Below are 19617 nucleotides of genomic sequence, written 5' to 3' on the forward strand. Positions count from 1 at the left end.
ATACAGCTGCTCAGCATTTAACCATGCCTTTCCACATATATTGTTCACCTGTAAACCAGTTAATTTATCATGCATTAGCTATGGCCAGCACTAAGAAGAAGCCCTACAGCAAGTGTGGCTAGCTGGCTAGAGGAACACAGCTGAATTCTAGTAAAACTATGGTATAAGGAGAACAAGACCCATGACTTCAGCAAAAGCACAAGAAATCCTTTGAGCATGTGTACAAAAGTACCAGGGAGAGGCTGGTGGCATTGCCAGACCATTGACCAATTCCAGGAGCTCATTAACCATCTCAAGACCCACTACGACAAAACCAGGAATGAGAACTGCACCTCAGCGAACTCCCTGTCTATTACAGGAGGAATTCAATCAGGTGCTGGGAACTGTACCAAAAACAGAGCCCACAATGCTGTATCCAGGGGTGGCACACTTATAACCCTACAATCAGAGGCACCTTCTGAGAAGAGCTTGCAGCTGCCAGATCTAGCACTCAAAATAACCCAGGTGCTGGCACTACGGTCCATACTCAGAGGACCTCTTTGGGGATGATGCAGGGGAGCAGCCCAGAGCTGAAGAGGCAGCAGAAGCAGCACCACAGCCAGAGCCTTGTATGTTTTGGCCCCTATAATTTTTTGCTGTTAATAAGAATGGGAAGGGTTTCTGGGTTATAGCCAATTAAATTATTATTCCAAACAGGAGGTCGTAGTGCACATCTGTTGAGGGCGGAAGCCACGGCACTTCCCTAGCACCTCTGCCACCACATGGGATACAAAATGGATATTGAGAAATGGGGGGGAAAAAACACACAGTTCAAAAGCATTAGATTTTTTTACAACTTATTGTTAGAAAGATGAATTGGGGTATTAGACGTATGAACCTTACAGTCTCCTTCCTGCAAGTACAGCACAGCTTAGAAATGAGCCACTCAGACTACCCACAGCTGAAGTGTCTTGGGTTGCTTGTACTGTCAGTCCAAACGGTAGCGGGGGATGTATTTAGTCTAGGGCTGCCCGTCAGGTTTGTGCACGAATGTAGGATGCTTTAAAGAAGGCCATAATGTGTTTCCATCCTAAAAATCAGCACCTTATTGACTGTGCCATAAATTTCACCCATTGCTTGATGGTGACGCATGCAAACTTCTCATGGAATAGGAACTCAAGAAGGTTAGTTCAATTCTAGGGCAAGGCATAGTGATTAGGGCAGCCTCTATAGCTCACGAGCCTCCTCCATTCGCAGGTGTGATGGCCAGTCACCAGATGTGGAAAAATCTCTTTAGTACAGATGGATGTCTCTCCTCTGTTGGCCTGGAAGAGATAAGCACACTTCCACTCAGACACCTCCAGCAGCACAAGGTCCTCCAGAGCTTTCCCTGCCTGAAAGGATTATAAAACCATTGCTAGTGAAAGGAATCCTTTTCTTAAGAACCCCTCCACCCCCATGAAAATACTGTGGGGGATTTATAAATGATTTTCGTTGCTTTTGGTATGTGCATCTTGCTGGAGTATAAACCTAAAATTATACAGTCTTGCATTGCACAGATTTGTACAACATAAGCTCATTAATAAAGTTCACCTTCCCCTCGATGTGGGAAAGATATGCAACAGCCTTTGCTCACAGAGCTAAGATTTTCCACAGACACTTCACTTAAAGGCACACTGGGGTTTAGATAAAACATAAAACAAGTTTATTAACTACAGAAAGATAGATTTTAAGTGATTGTAAGTTATAGCAAACAGATCAAAGCAGATTACCTAGCAAATAGACCAAAAAATTGCAAACTAAGCCGAACATACTAGATAGATAGGGTGAGAAATTGTTAATTCAAATCCTGACTGATGATACAAGCAATCTACCAAGTTTCCATACAAAGGCTAGAAATCCCTTTTAGCCTGGGACTGGCACTTCCTCCCAGTTCAGTCTGTTCCTCAGATGTTTCCAGAAGTTCTTTTGTAGGCAGAGTGAGGCCAAGAAATGATGTCATACCCCACCTTATATAGCTTTTCCATATGGCAAGAACCCTCTGTTCCAAGCTAAGTTCCCAGTTCAGTTTGTGGAAAAGTAAAGGTACCAAATGGAGTTCAGTGTCATGTGGTCTGGTCACAGCAGCCATTAGTCATGGGCTGGCTGAAAGGTTCACTGGAAGGCTAAGCTCTTCCATGTTCTACTGTCTTTGCCAATGGGCCATCAACACAGTCTAGCTTTAGCTTCTTCACTGTAGTATCTGAAAGCTACTTATGGGTGCCGCCCAGAGTAAGCACAATTGAAATACAGATAGTCAGTATTCATAACTTCAGATACAAAAATGATACTGGCACACAAAATAGGATAATCATATTCAGCAAATCATAACTTTTCCACAGACACCTCACCAGACACATTTTGTACCAGATGCAGCTTAATCATGTCTATCATATCATATATAATTATAACACTATGAAGAATATGGGGTGCAGTGTCACACATTCCTCCACACCTGGTTCAATCGTGGCCCATGTATGCAAAACGCACCAGAAGGGCCAAACAGAACAAGGGAAAGAGACTGTTCCAGAAACACTGAAACTGGTATGGCGACAGCGTACGTAGTTTGACTGTATTGCACTTTTGTTCACTTGATTTCCTAATTTATCCTGGTATTGGGTACTGTTCTTTACTTGATGGCATCCAATCTGCCTACCAGGTTTTTACATTCTTTACATGCATGCTTTACAATAAAGTGTTCAATTTGCAGACACAACTACGTAAGTGGGATTTATTCAATTTATTACCATGGAACTTCATTACGGTATTCCATAAGCTGGGGTTGAAGTACACAACTAGTTCCTAAAAATGCCAAACATTTAATTAAATAACATTCCTGAGCTACCCCAGTCCCAGAAATTGTAGGAAGATTGTGGCACAATTTAAGCATGTGATAACTACAATATGTCTGTTTTTTTCCATGCAAAAGTTCCAGAGTCACTGCAGGTGATTCCCGGTCCACATAATGCCACTGGTCTGTGCTCATGGCTTGGCTCCAGAAACAGCAGTCTACATATAGGGAATCTGCGGTCATTGCAACAGGCATGAGCAGCCTCAGCCGGGCTGCAGCTACCATGTCTGTACCCCTATGAGAGTTGCCTTCAATAAGACATATATCAGTGCTGAAATGTCCAGCAGCAGCTCAGAGATGCTCTCCCAAAATAGGAGTGAAAGTATGAGCAAGAGAAGTTCTTCCACCAGTGCTGGCTCCATATTGCTGGCTCCGGTTCCAGGGAATGTGTAAAATGACTCAGAAGGATGTGTTCATGGGCTAAGGGCATTTCTGGTGAAGTGCCATGGGATGGATAGACAACTTCTCCCACAATACACATGAACTAAGCCCCAGACTATCTACAGCTAGTGAGGATACTAAGAACCCTGAAATACATCCTCAGAAGCCATAATGTCTGACTTGTGTCTGCAGAGCACAATATGGATGCACTGACAGGGGTATGAGGCTTGCATAGCACTCAGCACGGATGCTTGAACCTGAGCTAGGAAAGATCAGGTCTGCAGTCATAGGCCACATGGACACAGGTTTACTGTGCAGAGTAGACGTAACCCTTAGTTTCAGAAATGCCTACTGCAGTGTCTCACAGGCATTTATAATCCAGCTAGGAAGCCTGGCCCATAGAGAACACTGGGAGCATGAGGCACTCAAATTACAACTCCCATGAGGTACCTTGACAGTATTTTCTAAATGAAGGTTACTGCTTTCAATGGAAAGTTTGGGGCTGAAAAGTTGAAAGTTTTCTGTAGGGAAAAATAAAAAGTCTTCTTCTGACCAGCTCTGCAAAGGATAGTATCATTTCTCCATTTTCTGTGCTATGTACTTGTTTTCTGGGTGCACCATTATTCTGTTAGTTTTTAACTTGACCTTCAAAAACAAGGATTTAAATAAATCCTCTATACTCTAGAAAGTTTTTGTATTTAATCAAAGTCAGGTACCACTGTTTTACATATCATAAGATTCAAACTATGTAATGCACAAATTGCAAGATAAATTCTATGGCTTGCATCAAGCAGGAAGTCAGATTAGATCATTACTATGGTCTCTTCTAGCTTTAACCTAAAAGAAGGCTTGGATGGAGCAGAGTAATGGCTAGACAGGAAACCTGTCTAGTGGGAAGAGCAGAAGGGTCTGAGTCAGAATAGCTAAGATCTGATCCAGGTTTGGCCGCAGGCAAGTTAAAATCACTTCCACCTAACCACACATTTTCACAGAGAAGCCATCCTTGAAGCAAGCCCAAGAATTGTTTTGCATTCATAGAATCATAGAATATCAGGGACCTGAGGAGGTCATCTAGTCCAACCCCCTGCTCAAAGCAGGACCAATTCCCAGTTAAATCATCCCAGCCAGGGCTTTGTCAAGCCTGACCTTAAGAACTTCTAGGGAAGGAGATTCCACCACCACCCTTGGTAACGCATTCCAGTGTTTCACCACCCTCATAATGAAAAAGTTTTTCCTAATATCCAACCTAAACCTCCCCCACTGCAAATTGAGACCATTACTCCTTGTTCTGTCATCTGCTACCACTGAGAACAGTCTAGATCCAGCCTCTTTGGAACCCTCTTTCAGGTAGTTGAAAGCAGCTATCAAATCCCCCCTCATTCTTCTCTTCTGAAGACTAAACATTCCCAGTTCCCTCAGCCTCTCCTCATAAGTCATGTGTTCCAGTCCCCTAATCATTTTTGTTGCCCTCCACTGGACTCTTTCCAATTTTTCCACATCCTTCTTGTAGTGTGGAGCCCACAACTGGACACAGTACTCCAGATGAGGCCTCACTAATGTCGAATAGAGGGGAACGATCACGTCCCTCCATCTGCTAACAGTGCCCCTACTTATACATCCCAAAATGCCATTGGCCTTCTTGGCAACAAGGGCACACTGTTGACTCATATCCAACTTCTCGTCCACTGTAACCCCTAGGTCCTTTTCTGCAGAACTGCTGCCGAGCCATTCAGTCCCTAGTCTGTAGCGGTGCATGGGATTCTTCCGTCCTAAGTGCGGGACTCTGCACTTGTCCTTGTTGAACCTCATCAGATTTCTTTTGGCCCAATCCTCCAATTTGTCTAGGTCCCTCTGTATCCTATCCCTACCCTCCAGCGTATCTACCACTCCTCCCAGTTTAGTGTCATCTGCAAACTTGCTGAGGGTGCAATCCACACCATCCTCCAGATCATTTATGAAGATATTGAACAAAACCGGCCCCAGGACCGACCCCTGGGGCACTCCACTTGATACCGGCTGCCAACTAGACATGGAGCCATTGATCACTACCCGTTGAGCCCGACAATCTAGCCAACTTTCTATCCACCTTATAGTCCATTCATCCAGCCCATACTTCTTTAACTTGCTGACAAGAATACTGTGGGAGAACGTGTCAAAATCTTTGCTAAAGTCAAGGAACAACACGTCCACTGCTTTCCCCTCATCCACAGAGCCAGTTATCATAGAAGGCAATTAGATTAGTCAAGCATGACTTGCCCTTGGTGAATCCATGCTGACTGTTCCTGATCACTTTCCTCTCCTCTAAGTGCTTCAGAATTGATTCCTTGAGGACCTGCTCCATGATTTTTCCAGGGACTGAGGTGAGGCTGACTGGCCTGTAGTTCCCAGGATCCTCCTTCTTCCCTTTTTTAAAGATGGGCACTACATTAGCCTTTTTCCAGTCATCTGGGACCTCCCCCGATCGCCATGAGTTTTCAAAGATAATGGCCAATGGCTCTGCAATCACATCCGCCAACTCCTTTAGCACTCTTGGATGCAACGCATCCGGCCCCATGGACTTGTGCTCGTCCAGCTTTTCTAAATAGTCCCGAACTACTTCTTTCTCCACAGAGGGCTGGTCACCTCCTCCTCATGCTGTTCTGCCCAGTGCAGTAGTCTGGGAGCTGACCTTGTTCGTGAAGACAGACGCAAAAAAAAGCATCGAGTACATTAGCTTTTTCCACATCCTCTGTCACTAGGTTGCCTCCCTCATTCAGTAAGGGGCCCACACTTTCCTTGACTTTCTTCTTGTTGCTAACATACCTGAAGAAACTCTTCTTTTTACTCTTAACATCTCGTTAGCTGCAACTCCAGGTGTGATTTGGCCTTCCTGATTTCACTCCTGCAAGCCCGAGCAATATTTTTATACTCATCCCTGGTCATTTGTCCAATCTTCCACTTCTTGTAAGCTTCTTTTTTGTATTTAAGAGCAGCAAGGATTTCACTGTTAAGCTAAGCTGGTCGCCTGCCATATTTACTATTCTTTCTACACATTGGGATGGTTTGTCCCTGTAACCTCAATAAGGATTCTTTAAAATACAGCCAGCTCTCCTTCACGGAGACACAAATTGGAAGTTAGATCACACCAGTCACTACGTCCACTTTCTAGTTTACCATGGTGGCTGTGAAGCATGTTGCTGTGACACCAAGTAGATCAAGCCCAAATGAACAATTAGTCCAGGTACCAGGTGCTAGACTGGGAACTTCACTGTGGTTAGAAGAACACCTTCATCTTTGGTTTCTCTCCTTCTAACTTATACAAGAAGGAACCAAAACCCTACCAAGAAAAGTGATAAGCGGAGACCACGGAGTCCAGCAAGGGAAGGCAGACTTTAACAGGTAAGCAGAGTTTGAGCCAATGGAAGTATATCAGGGACAATTCAAGAGTCAGATCAAAATATACTGGTATTACCAGTGCAACTTTATCACCCAATCTTTACTTCAACTTTATCTGTACAGTCTGTGCATTGATTTAACAGCCCCCCTCAAGCATGGGCACTCAAACCAGTTGAAGAATATCCATACACAAAGCTGTACTAGTCTAACTACAGCTTTGTCTAGACTAGGATTTAACAAGTGTGATCCAGTTGCTAGCGTAGTTTAACTAACTCATCTAAAATGCAAAACTCCAGCAAAGACAAAGCACTTGTTATTGAATATGTGCTAACCTGGCTGAATTAGAGACCAGGCTTCCTTCTAGGTTTAGTTAGCATGATGCCACTTAGTATTTAGACAAGGCTCGGTTCCGCAACAGGAGACTGGGACTTGTTTGAGGGATTTTTTTTGGTAAACTAACTGGCATAAAAACACAAATAGTGCTCAGTCTGGCCATATTGTAGCTGGTTCCCCAACTCCGCCCCCGATCCTCCCACACACTCCTGTGCTTTATTAGTGTGTAGCATTAATACCAGAGAGACGTACAGTGGCTTCCAGGCAATGGGAGGAAAAACTTTTGGTGTGCGGCTAAATAAAGTTAGTTGCACAGCAGATGTATAAGTAGGAGGAGACTGCTGAAAAATTCTTATATTTGGACCAGACTGAGAACAAACATTAGCACCCTACTCCTGGAAAATGGTTCTACCCATTGCGGTTCCTGGAAAAGCTTCAGCCACTAGATGCACAAGAAACTGACAGTTCACAAGATCACACTGTAACCGTCATAACTTTCACCCTCACCATCGACAGTAGAAGGAGATAATGAAGCAAAAGGTGTCGTGTTTCCAGAGCCTGGCTCAGACCGCCACCAACAGTAACTTGCTAATGGAAACCTGGAGAAGCGAGACAGTGTTGTTACAAGACATCAGGAAGGATCTCTTTTTCCTCTATCATGGATCATTTCCCTGGTAGATGCCAAGAGCTCCCTTATAAACTAACTTCAAGGAAGGAGAGGATTTGCTCATCAAATTGCATAAAGACTCATTAAAATAACGATCAGCTATAATTACTCTGTGTCACTGAGAGTAATTTGACAGCCATCAGATAACCACATGCCTTGCTTAACTCCAACTGAAAATGGTTTTATATATTCTTTCCTAACTGGAGGGGTGTAAGACAGCTTACATAAGCAGAGATTCAGGAAGCTGGTTATGTATTCTCCATCTGTGCAGTTCTTCAAAGAGATAACGTAATCCTCTATAGACAGCCTCACACTGAACCACTAACTAACATAATCAGCATCAACTTGGCTACAGTTCTGTAAAATAAGGGCTGATATTCAGGCCAGCTTTGTGGACAACGAGGCTTGGGATCGACACACAAATGCATATATGCAGTTGAGCACACAAATGCAATAAACTGTACAAATGGCTAGCCCAACCATCTAAAAGGTTGTTTGCATGCACATTCATAGTAGTGACATACTACTTCTGAGTACCAGCCGTGCTAGTCTGTATCCGCAAAAAGAACAGGAGTGCTTGTGGCACCTTAGAGACTAAGCTTTCGTGGGCTACAGCCCACTTCATCGGATGCATAGAATGGAACATATAGTAAGAAGATATATATATATATATATATATATACACACACACACACACATACAGAGAAGGTGGAAGTTGCCATACAAACTGTGAACGAGCCCCTGATGGCGTGGCTAATAAGCTAATAATATGTCCACATATTTATTCAAGTGACACCATCATAGGACCAAATCACATTAGCCACGCCATCAGGGGCTCGTTCACCTGCACATCTACTAATGTGATATATGCCATCATGTGCCAGCAATGCCCCTCTGCCATGTACATTGGCCAAACCAGACAGTCTCTACGCAAAAGAATACATGGACACAAATCTGACATCAGGAATCATAACGTTCAAAAACCGGTAGGAGAACACTTCAACCTCTCTGGCCACTCAGTAACAGACTTAAAGGTGGCAATTTTGCAACAGAAAAGCTTCAAAAACAGACTCTAGCGAGAAACTGCTGAGCTTGAATTAATATGCAAACTAGATACCGTTAACTTGGGTTTGAATAGAGACTGGAAGTGGCTGGGTCATTACACATATTGAATCTATTTCCCTAAGTTAAGTATCCTCACACCTTCTTGTCAACTGTCTAAATGGGCCATCTTGATCATCACTACAGAAGTTTTTTTCTCCTGCTGATAATAGCTCATCTTAATTAATTAGCCTCTTACAGTTTGTATGGAAACTTCCACCTTCTCTGTGTGTGTGTGTGCGCGCTCATGCATGTGTGTGTAGCCCACAAAAGCTTATGCTCTAATAAATTTGTGAGTCTCTGAGGTTTCACAAGTACTCCTGTTCTTTATACTACTTCTGGTTTCACATGCAAAATCCACAGGTTTGCAATTCTGCACCGAACAGTACTTATACTGCACTGCATCTCAGTGCACCATATAGCATGCATGTCTACAGCAACAAGTTACTCAATACAAACGCACCTTCTTAAAAACAAAACCAAAAAAAACACAATTCTGGACATTGGAAAGTAGAATGGATTTCACCTTTATGCTGGAATGTGACACCAGCTCACCACTTGCATAGAAGAGAAAGTTTAGATTTCAGTCGACTCTAGGACTGAAAAGCCTCTTTATGGCATTCTCCTATAAAACCCTATGAAATGCCATCAGAACAACGGGAGCCAACGGGAGCTTTCTTAAAAGATTGATTAGTTTATTGTGCTACATTCTTGTGCACACAGCAGCTAGAAGGAACTCAATTGCTTAATTAGCATCTAACACTTAAAGCAGCAATTATCCAGTAGTTCACATTGACCATGTTAATTCCAAATTAACATTCAATTAACACATCCCACTAGTGCAACTCCAAGAGAACTTTCCAGGCATTTCTACTATGGGAAAATCCATTGTATTTGGAGGCATCACTTTAAAAATATTTCAACCATCTATCAGGTAACTAAATTCACTTTGGCACATTCTTGAATAAGCAGTTTAATCTCGTCCCCAAATTGAGCAACATCACTTCGCCTGTGTTGACTTAATTCACATTCAGCCTGATGCTAATCCTGTTGTCTACTAAAAACTATTCACTTAAAATTTGACACCAGTAAATCTAATAGTGACTCAGCCAATCATGCTAATAAAACGAACCCACTGCCAAAAAACAAACTTCCTGCTTTCTTGGTATATTTGTAGAAAGATTAATATCCTGTCTCAATGACTTTCCACTCGCTTTGCAAAATTAGGTTCTCAATGCTGGCTTGTCTGCTGTGCTACAGGGATCAATTTAGCTGCTGTACCACAGCCCTCTTCTCAGGTTGCACTACTATTTATGTCCAAAAAGCAATACATGTGTTAATGAAAGCAGTTATATTAAACATGCAAGTTCTTAGGTAAAGGTCACATGGCCTAAATTAATCCATGGCCACTATATAACTTAGACACTGGTGTGAGAGCACTCCAATATCTTATATGGTCTCCTTTAATGGCAAAAGGTCAATACATATGTTACATAAATGTTCATTAAGATCAGAAGGTTACACCTACTAAAAGATCTAGATCCCATTCTCTTGTCGTGGGGATACAGCCTTTTTGGAACTGGACTAGGCAGATCAGTGGTCCCCCAACTTTTTCCTGTAATGGAACCTGTCCACGCCCCCCCCCCCCCATCACTCTCAGAGTGACAGCCAGGAGTGGGGCTAGACGGCAGTCAGGAGCCGGATCCAAGAGCAGAGCCACAGCTGGGGCCGGGAGCCTAAGGCCAAGGCCAGGACTGGGAGCTTGGTCAGGGGCCGAGGCCGGGACTGCAGCTGGGAGCAGGACGGGAGCAAACCTGGGGGCAGACTGGAGCTGGGTGGTGCTCCCTCCCCGCCCCCTATGGGGGCTTGTCCAGGCCACCGCATGCCCCGAAATGTTGCTCTGCTTCCCCATTGGGGGACGTGCCCCACATTTGGGGACCACTGAAGTAGATGAAATTATGCCAGAATCTCAACAAATAGACTCATCTCAGTTTTCATTTAAGGCCCTTGACCATTAAAGGACAGAAAGTCAATACAGAGCATACGAACAACAATATCGGAACTGAGTAACGATTCTGGACGCCTAACCTGAAAAACCTCACATGGCCTGATGTATAAAAATGCTGAGCACTCACTCTGAAAATTAGCCCCTCTAATTCACCTTCAGTGGGGCACCAAAATAATTACTGGTAACTCTAGAAAATGTCTGTCGTACCTGTCTTGTGGGCAGGGAATGTCATAAGTGATAGCCTTTCCATTAATTAAAAGCCTTACTAAATATTCAGCCCTTCAGATGGCCACAAAGGAACACTTAGCCTGAGGGCCACACAGTGGAGCTAGTAAATAGCAGCCTGAAGGGGGAAAAGCCAGGAGCACCTTTTTCACAATATCTCTTTAAGGCGTACAGTCTCCAGCACTCAAGCCATTCAAGAGCATGGTAGCACCATCCTGGCTGCTTGTGGACAGTAACCCAACAGTTTAAACAAGCCACTACACTACTTAAGAAAGCACTGTCCATGGCTACTGAAATAGCTGCCTTGCATGAAGCCAACCCACTACACTGAGTGGAGTTCTGGCCCAGAGCTTTGAAAAATCAAACTCTGGGCTGAACTAAGTTTATTTCAGTGTGTAGGGGGAGAAGCATTCCCTAATTTAAGTACACAGACTAATACCAAGTTAACAGTATTAGCAAATTCTAGTTGCAGGTGTACCCAGTGGATACTGGAACGGATACACATGCACAGTAAGAACATGAACATGTTCAACCAATACCATCTACAAGGAACATTATCAGGCCCTACATCTCAATCAGCAAACATACTTTGAGCCTTAGAAAAGAAGCTTGAGAGACTATAGAAAGGAAAAGAGAAGCAAACAAGTATTTTGGGTTAACAACAAGGAGCACAGAGCAGTAACAGCAGGAAGCAAACTAAGCTTCTAAGAAATTGTTCCTCAGAGATCCTTATATCTATGGGTAGAGTGTCAGGAAGTCAAGTCAGATTGTCAAAGAAGTTAAATTTGACAGAATACAAGAGATGGATGAGTTGAGTGTACTGAGATCGGAAAAATACAGAAGGTTAAAACGTAACAGCCAAGTTCATAGAGTACTACCAAACTGGCTTAAGTAGCTCAGAAAGTAAGACTGTGTCTACTTCAACCTCTCTCCTTGTCATTCAAATGACAAAGTATCTCTTAATTGAGCATCAATCTGTTGGAAGAATGCATTAGGCCAACTCGTGATGTGTGTGTCTTCACTCCCCTTGTGCAAGCAGACTCCATCCACATCAATGGAAGTTTTGTTCAAGTAAGAGCTGAACAAGGCCTTCAGTACTTAGCCCTGAAAGAGCTCTATGGTGTTTATAGCTACAACAGAAATGTTATTGGCTTTTCTGCTCAAGTGAAGGACTCCCTTGACCTTCTGGTAAAAATAAAGGTCAAAGAAAAAGAAGCTTTGTCTCCCTAAAACATGAGCAGCAGGCCTGGCCTGGCAATGCAATGGAAGGACAAATGAGCTGAAGGGTAGAAGATGATTACCTATAAAGTAACAACTGTCATCAAGAGCTGCTTCTGCTCAGGGTTTGGGAATGGGTGCAACAGAGAGGAATGTTATGTACATAACAATAACTGGTGGTTTTATTCTGAGAGGCTGGTCTGTCTGTCTGTCTCTCTCTCGTCCAGAGTTTAGTAGTTACCTATCTAATTCCATTTATATCTAATATTAATAATCTGGCACCAGAGAGCCAGGTAAGTAGTAAGGATTTGATGCAGGTCAGGATGTAACTGCCTGGCTGACCAACGTCGAAAGGCTTGCACAACCCTTACCTGCCCTATTGCTTGTCACCAAGTTTTTCCATGAGAATGAACACCAGCTAACGTATCAACATCTATTTGAAAGCTTTTCATTAACATAGCTGGAGGGATGATATTTTGGCAGAGCACTGCTCTCATTTGATGCACATTTTTCTTCATCGCTTGTGGTCTACTGTCTTGACTAAGATATGAAGAGTATTTCAGATGAGCAACAGGGAGTCCAGCTACTGACTGGGCTTTGACTTCCACTGTTACCTAACTTATAAGTGATTTCCAAACATGTTCAGTAGCACTTCCAACTCTGAGTAGTCTTTGAGCAGCTCAAGAAGTATGTATGCGGCAGTGTAACAAAAGAGAATCACAGAGCCAGAGAAATGTATGGCTGGAATGGACCTGAAGAGGTCAGCTAGTCCATCCCCCCCAGCACTGAGGCAAGACCAAGTATACCTAGACCAGGACTTGGCAACCTTTGGCACACGGTCCATTAGGTTAATCCACTGGCAGGCTGCGAGACATTTTGTTTACATTGACCATCTGTAGGCACAGCCCCCATCCCACAGCTCCCAGTGGCCGCGGTTCACCGTTCCCGGCCAATGGGAGCTGTGGGAAGCAGCGCAGGCTGTGCGCCTATTTCAGTGTCCTTTCACCTAAAACCCAAGCTGCTTTAGCATTCCTGATTAATACTACACTTCATTGAGCATTTGACCAAATAAAATTACCCAGGCCCAAACTCAATTCTGGTCTATGTTCCCTACATAGTCAAGTGAAAGGAAATTGACCATCAACTGTCTAGAAAAAGCCAGTTTAAAAAATAAAAAGGAGAAGAAAGGAAGTAGTGATAGGTAACAATAAGCACTCTATTTAGAATTGGACAGCTATGAGAGAAGTTTTAGGTCCTCTTTCTTGGAACTGTAGAAAGTTAAGCAGTTTGGGGGAATAGAAACTTGTTTGCATATAAATTAGTAGCACTGCATATTACTGTAATACTACTGAAGTTTTTCTTTTGATAAACAAGTTTTTACAGTATAGTTCAGTAAAAGCACTTTTTTAGTCCCATCTCCTCCAAGGGCTGTCCCAGCATGCACTATCCTGATGTCACCATGAGCCCCACCGGATTACTGAGCATGCTCGGGGTGGCCAGGGACTCAACTATATCAGAAGGCCTGACAAAGCGTCTTAAATGTTTCACCCTTTTGGGGTTATAAACACCTAGTGAGCCTTTTTTTAAACCGGGGTTATTTTAATTTCTAGGATATTCGACACAAGGTATTATTACTAACTCCAGGGTTAAGTATTTTTAGTCAGCTTTAAACATGCAGTCAATTGCCATACTAAACTTACAGCAAAGAATAGTACTTGCTAGCAGTTCACAAACACACAACCCCAGACTGCCGTGCATCTTTCAAGAAGCAAGACTCCATTCTACTGGCAAGCTTCCTAGAACTCCATTTAAACAGAAATCAAGGTCAGTTAGTCACCCTTGGGGAATTAGTGATATAGCAAAAGCTTCAACAGGACAATGAAAATTTTATGTACAATCTCAAAGTTAGTCCAGAGTGTGCCCCTGGAAGCCAAAAAGCCAAGTAACACAAGGGCACTGTTGGACATTAAACGTTAGTCTGTAGCCAATTTGGGTGGAGTATTCAAGGTAAGTTTCCTTCACCAATTCAGTATAGATATGTGTGGGGTTTGGTTTGGTTTTTTGTTTGTTTGTTTGATACTACCCTCCTCTCTCTTAAATTTTTATTCATTATATTAATAGCAAACTTAACTCAAGGGAAAGGTTAAACAATTCTTGAAGCCAAGTAGATTCTATTTAAGGAACTCTTTTAGACACCTGGTTTTAGTTTAATCTATGTATGCACTCGGAAGAGAAAAAAAGTCAACTTCTATGCTGGCAAATTCAAAACTGGTCTGATTTTTCACTTTCCTGAAGTGAAGGTTGTCTTTTCAGACTGGGAAATTTCCAGAGTTCCCTTAAGTCTCAGTCTTTAGTTTATGGTTTAAACTATGATACACAAGAAACTTATTTTAAGGTTCAGGATGTATAAGTTGCTTCCTATTCACACAGCAAGTAAGGATAACTGTATACAATATAATGTCCAGTTCCCAACTGAATTCATGAGTAGTCTGAATCAAATCAATGATTCATTAAATCTGTACTCATGTTGCTATGGAGATTCCAGGCATACAATTGCAGGTCTACAGATCCCAAATGAAAGACTCCTAGATCAGTTACAAGAGGTGTCTTCCTGTACTCACTGGAGATAGCGGATAGCATGGCAACTATGGATTCTATCCACAAGTGAAATCCACAGCCAAGACTTAGGGTATTCATGTAATCTCTTTTACTATACAATTTAATCAGCGTTTCAAACAAATACTTGATTTCCATGTGACGTCAGCAGAAAGATGCTGGAACTGTCCTTCCTTATACCACAAAACTGAAGAAAAAAAATTGAAAAAAGACAACCTGAAATTTGTTAATTTTTTTCCTTGGCACTGGCAGGTAAAGTCAATATAAACGGTCATGCTGAGAACATAAAATACCAGTATGGCAAGGAATACTTAACCCTGGCTCAAGAAAAGTAGTCTTAAGGAAATTTTTTACCCAGGTGAGTTTTTGGGTGTTCATGTTTCAAATCACCAGTCTTCAAGCACCAAATTCTGAAGTGATGCAGGAAAGCAGGGTGGATAAAAATCAATGATTTTTTAAATTTTTTTTTTTAAATCTGATTTTTTAATTTAAATAGGATTTTTGGGGGGGCAGGATAAAATGCTTTTTGAGGAAAAAACAACTTATCCAAAGATCATTTTAATTAAGATACATTATAGCTCAAAGATATCTCATCATGGAATAGGGATTATAAATTCTAATTCTATAGTATGAGACACTATATCCATGTAATGTTTTCTAAAAAAAGTTTTGTAAATGAGTTCCAATAGTTCATGGATTAGGGACCCAATCTTACGGGGTTCCACAGGCTTCTGTATAGTTTATTTAGGTTAATCTTTCTATCTACCCAATGAGACTCGGTATCTTCTAGACTGAGCACTATCAGAGATGCTTAGTTTTGCAGTTCTCAAACTGTGGATTTGTGTCTCCAGAGGTAACATGCTTGTTAACAGCAAAAATGTTTTTAAATACATAAACAATATGTAGAGGTGAAAAATAACAGACCACAAACCTATTTGTCCCTCTGCAAATCTGTGTACACAGAGTCAATCCCTTACCTCTTTCTAAAAGCGCAAAGTTTCAAAAAGTTCAATGAATAGAAGATCATTGGGGGCAGAATCTATCTGGACAAGGAGAAGAAGTCTGGAGATAAATGTGAGAAGCGAGGGGCATATGCTTGTTTTGTTAAAATATTATGTTTGCTGTTGAAGAAAAAAAATCCAGAATACTTAACATTGTTGTTTTAGTTAAATAAAACAATTTAAATGTCTGTCTGGTGATGTTCTCCTCCTAATACAGCATGGCAACAAAATCCTCCAAATATTAATGATTAACCTGTTGAATTGGAGATAGTTCACCTCCCAATGACTTCATAAATATCTGCTTCAATTACCTTTGGTAAATGAAATAACCAATCATTCATTTTCTGATATAGCTGTAAAACTAATCTGAAAAGTTGTCAAAATAAATCACTGTTTAAAAATGTATAGTGTGTACCTTCTAAAAATGAAACCTACATCTATCTCTGAGTGGTGAAGAACATGTATTAAGGTTGTAACAACCAACAAGAAAACCATGATTGAAAACCAACAAGAAAACCATGATTTTATGTAGAAAACCATGATTAAATCGAGTCTTCCTGACTAGTGATTTAAATCATGGTTTAAATCAAATCCACCCTGCAGGAAAGCCACAGCAATAGGTGCTGCAGAAGAGTTAGTAACTGAAACCATGCTGATTTTATGGCTACCTGATAATTCTTATCTCCATAGATAGTCTCAAACAAACCAGGCCAAAAAAAAAAAAAAAAAATCACTTAATGCATTTAATGCCAGAAATGTCTGTATCTGTGCAGCTCACATTAAAGCTTAAAAAAAAATCCAAATCCAATGAAGTAGGAAAGTAATCCCAGTTTCAAGTAAGGCAAACTGGCACAGAAACATTGATAACTTTCCCAAGGCGACATGACACTTTGGAAGTGCCAATAATACAACCCGACATCTCAGCTCCCAATCACTTGAGCCACAGTTTGGACATCATGTCTTTGACATAATATTGTCTTAATCTGCAGAGTAAGAGTGTCCATACAGAGAGCTTGTGCAAAAATAGCTATTCCACTTTAAATTCACAACCTAGCTATTCTGCACTAATTTCCCTGTGAATATCCCAAGCAGGTAAATCCTAAGTATCACATACACCACAACTGCCATTTGATTGACTGCTCTTTGGAGACAGTCCTACAGTCTTTTTTTTTTTTTTAATTTAAGTATTTGTTTGAAACATCGGTTTCATACCACTCCTTTTTTCTGTACCTGCTGCCACTTCTCCAAGGAGTATTCATTCCCATGTAGCATGCCTACTCTTTCCAACTATTCTACAGCAACACAACACAGATTGCAGAATGAAGCCCAAGTGCATCCCTGAGCAATTGTTCAGCAAATGCCTGTATTATAAGTTACTTCGGGTAACAAAGGTGCAGCTCAGCCTGTTACAAAAATTGCTATCAAGGCAAAAAACAAAACAAAACAAAAAACACCCAACTGGGAGACAGACTAGTCGGAAAGGGATTCAGTTAAAAGAACAATGATATGGGATCTTTTTACAAGCTACTGGTACCATACCAATTTCTCAACACAATGGACAAAAGAGAAAAATTCAGCCTGTTTTTCAATCAGTATACTGCAGAGTAGATAGGCTATTAGAGCAACAGGACTATTTAATCCGCCATGCTTTAAAACTGAGGTCCACCAATTCAACCATCTCCATGAAAGAAAGTGGACTGGAGATGGGTAAGGGAAACAATTTAAAGATACCCACAAAGAGGAAATAGTGGGGAGTAACTGACAGCATGGGGAAGCAATAGCTGTCAATGGAACTGATGAACAGTTAGTAGTGGAATGAGCAGAGCTAAGATAGTCCAGGACACTATTATCCAAGTGTCATATCTAGTGTAACCAAAACCAACAGTTTATCTGCCCCAATCATGGCTTGTGGTGACTATAAAGCCATGACTGACTCAGTTTATAAAACCCATAGACTTTGGAGTTAGCCACCCACAGTCCGCAACTAGGCATGTTTACACAATCTGCGTAGCAATCGTTTTCAGACGCAGAATAGATTCTACTTAAAATCATAACTTCAGAATGTTGTAATGTTCTGATGTACTAATGAATGCTGCAGTTGGTTTACACACGGAGTTTCCAGGAATCAAGTTAGGGACAAACATACTATGCTAACCTAGAAAAGACACAATCATTCAAGCAATTTGGAACACTGCAGAGTCAATTAGCTGTCAGAAATTTAAAGCACTTAAGAATTTCAAACCATCTGGCATTTACAGATCACATTTTGTTTTGTATTTGTTGACAGCAAAGCCACCTGACTACACGTATGTAGCTCCGAAGCCTGGACATTTTCTGTATTAAAAGCACCAATACCATAACATATACATTTATTAAGGAACACTTCCAGTCAGTGATGGAGATACCCAGTAACGAACTCTGGATTATCAGACTCAGTTGTATCATACTAGTAATTCTAAAATTAACTTATCTATTATCATGCTATATTCCCCTTCTACTACAAATTTTAATGGGTTAGGAAGTCAAGTTCTTTTTCAAGTCAAGATCATTTAGCAAAAGGAGATTACAGTATGAGAAATATCCAGATTTTAAATGTTAAGTGGTAGAGTTTTCTGTTAACTTATTTCTTTAAGCCATGAAGATATAATAAAATGCAATTTGAAGAGTTAATATAATTTATGCTATCAGCATTCTTAAAGCTCAAGTACACCACTGTTGTGTAAGCACTAAGCAGTGTAAGTAACTCATTCTGTCACCTATGGCTTGTGTTATATCATTTGCTCTCATACCCACTCACTAGAAGCACATCACCACATCTAACTAGCTCCTTCTTTAGCCTTTAAGACCTACACATTCGCCTTTGAAGATAATTATGCATACACTTCAAGAGATATACCATTGTACTTACGGATTCCTTCAAACTGATCTGGGCATTTAATGGAGTGGAACAGACCAGCAATGCAGTCCAGGGGCAAACAAGATCTGGATGTTATCCCACAGCAGAGCACTGGTGAAATAAAAACACAGTAAGGATTCCATTTAAAGACACACAGTTTAGTAACTGGTTTCAGAGTAGCAACTGTGTTAGTCTGTATCCGCAAAAAGAAAAGGAGTACTTGTGGCACCTTAGAGACTAACAAATTTATTTGAGCATAAGCTTTCGTGAGCTCACTCATTTCATCAGATGCATTCAGTGGAAAATACAGTGGGGAGATTTACATACACAGAGAACATGAAACAATGGGTGTTACCATACACACTGTAACAAGAGAGATCAGGTAAGGTGAGCTATTACCAGCAGGAAAGTGGGGGGGCGGGGAACCTTTTGTAATGATAATCAAGGTGGGCCATTTCCAGCAGCTGACAAGAATATTTGAGGAGGGGAGGGGGGCAGAATAAACATGGGGAAATAGTTTTACTTTCTGTAATGACCCATCCACTCCCCGTCTTTATTCAAGCCTAAGTTAACTGTATCCAGTTTGCAAATTAAGCCCCCCAACCTGAAGCAAATACTCACCAGCAACCACACAACACACAACAGAACCACTAACCCAGGAACCTATCCTTGCAACAAAGCCCATTGCCAGCTGTGCCCAAATATATCTATTCAGGAGACACCATCACAGGGCCTAATAACATCAGCCACACTATCAGAGGCTCGTTCACCTGCACATCCACCAATGTGATATATGCCATTATGTGCCAGCAATGCCCCCTGCCATGTACATTGGCCAAACTGGACAGTCTCTACGTAAAAGAATAAATGGACACAAATCAGATGTCAAGAATTATAACATTCAGAAACCAGTCGGAGAACACTTTA

At 41.5% G+C, this 19617-nt stretch overlaps 1 protein-coding gene across 3 annotated transcripts in view; it reads right to left on the reverse strand.

The window, feature by feature from the left end:
- The window catches only part of TLN2 (talin 2), a 346170-nt gene that overhangs the window by 268236 nt on the left and 58317 nt on the right, over positions 1–19617 (reverse strand). For all 3 annotated transcript variants that reach the window (XM_073303618.1, XM_073303619.1, XM_073303617.1), the window contains exon 2: positions 18703–18801. The gene's annotated coding sequence lies outside the window, so the exon portion shown is untranslated. The remainder of the gene's footprint in view (positions 1–18702; positions 18802–19617) is intronic.

The sequence above is a fragment of the Lepidochelys kempii genome, chromosome 10 (assembly GCF_965140265.1).
Source record: "Lepidochelys kempii isolate rLepKem1 chromosome 10, rLepKem1.hap2, whole genome shotgun sequence".
NCBI classification, from domain to species: domain Eukaryota; kingdom Metazoa; phylum Chordata; order Testudines; family Cheloniidae; genus Lepidochelys; species Lepidochelys kempii.